The sequence below is a fragment of the Bos indicus genome, chromosome 4, assembly GCF_029378745.1.
Source record: "Bos indicus isolate NIAB-ARS_2022 breed Sahiwal x Tharparkar chromosome 4, NIAB-ARS_B.indTharparkar_mat_pri_1.0, whole genome shotgun sequence".
NCBI classification, from domain to species: Eukaryota; Metazoa; Chordata; class Mammalia; order Artiodactyla; family Bovidae; genus Bos; species Bos indicus.
The window spans coordinates 120,134,476-120,139,898 of NC_091763.1; the positions used below are offsets into that span (position 1 = coordinate 120,134,476).

General features: G+C 43.8%; 1 long non-coding RNA gene across 1 annotated transcript; it reads right to left on the reverse strand.

Moving 5' to 3' along the window:
• Positions 1-1,586: 1,586 nt before the first annotated feature.
• Positions 1,587-4,551, reverse strand: LOC139182825 (uncharacterized). Its single transcript, XR_011566398.1, has 3 exons — positions 3,178-4,551; positions 2,822-2,986; positions 1,587-2,302 (listed from the first exon to the last, which is right to left on the reverse strand). It is a non-coding gene; the product is annotated as an uncharacterized lncRNA (long non-coding RNA).
• Positions 4,552-5,423: the final 872 nt, after the last annotated feature.

A 5,423-nucleotide genomic window follows, 5' to 3' on the forward strand; every position in this document is an offset into this window, starting at 1 on the left:
AGAATGTGGTCCACTGGAGAGGGGAATGGCAAACCACTTCAGTATTCTTGACTCGAGAACCCCATGAACAGTATGAAAAGGCAAAAAGATAGGATACTGAAAGATGAACTCCCCAGGTCCGTAGGTGCCCAATATGCTACTGGAGATCAGTGGAGACATAACTCCAGAAAGAATGAAGGGATGGAGCCAAAGCAAAAACAACACCCAGTTGTGGATGGGAATGGTCTTAGAAGCAAGGTTCGATGCTGTAAAGAGCAATATTGCAGGGGAACCTGGAATGTTAGGTCCATGAATCAAGGTCCACTGGAAGTGGTCAAACAGGAGATGGCAAGAGCGAACATTGAGTTGGACTATAAAGAAAGCTGAGCACCGAAGAATTGATGCTTTTAAACTGTGGTGTTGGAGAAGACTCTTGAGAGTCCCTTGGACTGCAAGGAGATCCAACCGGTCCATTCTGAAGGAGATCAGCCCTGGGATTTCTTTGGAAGGAATGATGCTAAAGCTGAAACTCCAGTACTTTGGCCACCTCATTGGAAGAGTTGACTCATTGGAGAAGAGTTGACTCATTGGAAAAGACTCTGATGCTGGGAGGGTTTGGGGGCAGGAGGAGAAGGGGACGACAGAGGATGAGATGGTTGGATGGCATCACCAACTCAATGGACATGAGTTTGAGTAAGCTCAGGGAGTTGGTGATGGACAGGGAGGCCTGGTGTGCTGCAGTCCATGGGGTCACAAAGAGTCAGACACGACTGAGCAACTGAACTGAACTGAGTTTGTATTTGGGCCAGGCCTTTTGCAGGGCTAAATTTTCTAGTTTCTGAGAATGTAGCCAAGGGGTGAGTCTGAGAGAGGCTCCCAGGATGTACCAGAGCTCACTCTCAGCCTATCTGCCATAGAATGGGGTACTGAGGGTCACCGGCTGACAGAAAAGCGTCCCTTTTGTCCCAGTGATCTCCCCGTGTGACTAATGCACGGAAATGGCCGACCGACCCAACAGTCGTGCCCGACAGTGAGAGGTGACCCCTAAGAACCGTGCAGCTAGGGCACCGTGTGACCTGGGGAGAGACAGATTCCATACTTTTCACAAGTGCAAGGGGAACATTCTCCAAAACTGACCATATGTTAGGCCAGAAAATAAGTCTACTCTAAATAGACTCAAATCATACAAAGGAACTTTTTCCTGTCACAATGCAATGAAGTGAAAAATTAATAGTAGAAGGAAAAGTGGGAAAATCCACAAGTTTGTGAAGATTAAACACACTCTTAAATAACCAGTAGGCTAAAAAATAATTAAAAAAAGGAACTTAGAAAATACCTGGAGACAAATCAAACTATAAACAGAACATACCAACATGTATGGGATTCTGCAAAAACATTACCAACAGTGAAATGTAAAGCTGGAATGCATACATTAAAAAGAAAGCTCAAATAAGCAACCTATCTTTACACCGAGGCAGAAAAGGGAGAGCAGACCAAACTCAAAGCTAGAAGAAGGAATGAAAATAGTAAAGATTAGCTCTCAGATAAATATACAGAAGAGGAAAACCAAAGAAATCAATTTTAAACAAAAGGTACTTCAAACAGGTCAACATAAGTAACAAATCTTTAGATATACTGACTAAGAAAAAAAGACAACTCAAATCAGCAACAAAGAGGAAACATAACTGCTGATATGAGAAAATAGCACAGTAAGGGAGAGCTCTGAGCAGCTGAGCGCTGTGAGATGGGATAACCTGATGCAATTCTGTTATTTAAGCCTCAGTCTGTGATATTCTATCCTGGCAACCCTAGCAAACTAGCACAGCTTTATCCTCTTTCTTGCAAATAAAAGTTATGAAAATATAAAGTATCCGAAAGGAGGAAAAGAGACAAGGACGAACTACCTAGGGTGTTGAGAAAAATCTTTTTCTTTGTTTCTTACCAAAGTTAAAATAAAAACATCAAAACCACCATAAAAACTCATAAATAGACATTTTAGAGAAGCCAAACAACAACCGTGGTAAAACAAACCAGAAAGTCATTCAGCTGATAAAAACTGTAAAATAATATAGTAAAATAAAAACAGTAAAATGCATTTTATTCTTGGAGGTTTTAAAAATTCAATTTATTGAAAATTCCAAAGACATTATAATACAGGCACATGATTCAAGATACTGAAAATATAGTTTGCCTTAATCTGTGCCCCCTGTCATTCAGCCTGTGTGTCCAGGGCCATCTGCCTCCACAGGTAGTATTTTGTTTCTTACAGATCCTTCTAGAGTTCCTTGTAAGCAAACATGAAAATATATTTCTCCTTCATGCCCTAATTCAAAACATAAATAGTGGCATATTAAGCATGGTGTTTTTTACATGTTCCTTTTATTTATTTGACAATGCCTTGGAAGTTGTCCTCTATCAGGACATAATTTCCTGCAGAGCAGTGCACTGAGTGGATGATGTAGTAGTATAATACTTCTTGCCCATCCACTTTGGGGTGAACACTGATATGCAGCAATCTGTTTATATTACAAACAATGCTGCAATGGAGAACTGTGACCTGTGCTCTTCTGCTGCTAGCAAGTGTAGGATATATTTCTAAAGGATTTGTAACCTGGAGTATTTGTAACTGCGAGAGCATTTGATAAGATGCTACCAGTAAGATCCTTCTGAGCCAGCAATGAGCCTTTCTCTTTAAACTGCAACTTCTCCATCACACCACCCCCCACCTGTGTTTAAAACTGCTTTCCAACATTTTCTAACCTTCAGAAACCCTCTACAGTCTTTCCTATCATCAGCACTGCCCTTTATTCTCGGTGCAGTTACAACCTCACCAGGTACATACCTGTTGTCTCCACTCTTCTCTGGGTCCATCTCTGCTCAACTCACTCCATTAGAGCTGGAGCCAATGTGGCCAGATAACTCCTTGAGTGTAGAGAAATGGTTCATGGATGATCTGAGCCAGGGAGCCTGGTGCCCAGGAGAGAGGGAGTGTCCATAAGGGGTGTAACTGGGGAGAAGGAAAGGTATATTAGGTTTGATCCACGGTAATTTTTCAGGTGAAGATTCTATAGAGCCCAGACATGGGAGCAGGAGTCTTGGTTGGAGAATTTGTACTTGGGAATTTGTACCAAATATCACAGCTAAAATGGGAAGTGCAGACTCCAAAGGGAACAGCATGTGAGTGAGTCTGCTGCGAACCTGCTGTGAGTGCCAGGGAGAGACACACAAGGGAACAGGATGCAGAAGAGAGGCAGGAAGGCAACAGCAGGCATTCCAAAAGGAAGGAGAGAGCGTCATGGCAATAAGGACGTGTCACAGAAGCATGTGCCACAGAAGGGTGGCGGTAAATGGAAAAGGGATCAGAAGTCATTAATAAGTCCTGGCAAGTTGCTTCATGAGAGGCTAAGGGCAGAATCAGACCATAGGATACAGTGAAAAACAGACAAAATTTGTAGGTAAAACCCGTTCATGTTCAAATCAAGATTTTGTTAAAATGTTCTTTTAAGGAACATAGAAATACAATCTCAGATGGGAGGACATTGAAGTCTAGGTGATGGCTGACAGAATGATTCCCTGCCTAGAAGAGATGCCATCAGCAACAGTTCTGTGCTGAGTCGGGCAGAGAGCCCATGACACTGGCAGACAGATGTGATGGGAGACACGTGTGGAAAAGGCTGGTGACTGGAGGTCTTCAGGGAAGAGGGGGTTCTTGCAGACTACATGTGCCAGTGTGCAGATAACATCAAGAGGGAGCTATTTGGGTCTTAGGAATTACTTAACCTGAAAAAAATTACTTAAACTGAATTTTAAATTCGCACCATGTAAAGTGCAATGGCTTCCCTGGTGGTTTGGGTCGTAAAGAATCTGCCTGCAATGCCGGAGGCACAGGTTTGATCCCTGGGTCAGGAAGATCCTCTGGAGAAGAAAATGGCAACCCACTCCAGTATTCTTGCTTGGAGAATTCCATGCACACAGGAGCCTGGCGGGCTACAGTCCATGGGAAAGCATGGGAAGAATAAACCCAGCAACGTGAGGAAGTGTGCTGTGTGCTCGGTTTTTCACCAGGACAAAGCCTGCCAGCTTTGGATCAACCCCTTTTGTCTCTGAACTTTTCTTGTATTTTAGTGTCTTTCTCTTTTATAATTTAAAGGCCACATTCCTTAAACTTTCCAACCAGTTTTCCTGGTGGGCTTTCTCCCATGGAAGTAGGACTTCTAGGCATGGGTTCTGTGTTTCCTTTCTACATAAACTTCATAAAAAGCCCAACATTTTTTTTGAGGCAACAGTTCTGCAAACTGTAGAAATAAATTTATTTTGGTCCATACTGGCCAAGACTACAAAAATTGCTCCTCAGTCTCCTGAGTTTAAAATAGGCTCTGTGGTACCATCAAGGTTCCTGCTGATCTCAGATCCTGTGATCTTGCTGGTGCCTTGACTACTGCATGCACTCTGTCGGACTGCCAGGGCCCTGCGTCATCCATCTGTGTGGGCACGTGGCATCGACGTGCTGTATTTATGTGAGAAGTATTCAGAGCAGGATCAAATCCCAGGATCAGGGACTGGCAGCACTGAGCTAGCACTGACTCCGCCCCCCCCCCCCCCTTCCCTACGTGTGCGCTCACTCATGTCAACTCAGCCCCCATGTGTTTCCACCCTCCAAGTTGGTGCCCATCTCAGGGCCTTTGTCCCTGCTCTTCCCTCTCCTAGAATGCCGTTGTCCTAGAGCTTAAAGTGGCTGCTGTTTTCTGCTCACCTGGATGGCAGCTCAGATATTAACCTCTCGGATGAGCATCCTTGGACCAGCCTGTCTAATGCTGGTGTTTCCCCTTTACCATCCCTCGTGACCCTGATGTTTCCCATCAGTGTTTTTAGTCACTAAGTCACGTCTGACTCCTGCGACCCCAAGGACTGCAGCCTGCCAGGCTCCTCTGTCCATGGGATTTCCCAGGCAGGAATACTGGAGTGGGTTGCCATTTTCTTCTCCAGGGGATTTTCCTGACCCAGAGATTGAACCCATGTCTCCTGCTTCGCAGGTGGATTCTTTACCACTGAGTCACCTGGAAAGCTCAGTTTTTTCTTTATAATGCTAATCAAAACTTTTTCCCCAATTAAAATTTTTATGTATAAGAGTCTGTGTACTCCAGAAAGCCACAGGAGGTCAGGGTCCCTATCTGTTCATTTATTAATGTGCCTCCAGTGATTACAATTCTCAGTTGATAAGTATTTATTGAGTAATGAATACAAGAGCCTTAAAGGTGCCTTTAATTCAAATTCATGGATTAGAAATGAGAAGTGAGCTACCAAGTGTTCTGCAAGTGGTCACCTCAAACCAATCCAGAGATAGTGAACTGCACACTTTAGAGCAGAATGAACTGCTAGTGGCTGAAAAAGAAGGTGGACACTGGGATTCAGGTCAAAAAAATTCTCCACAATATAAACCATAG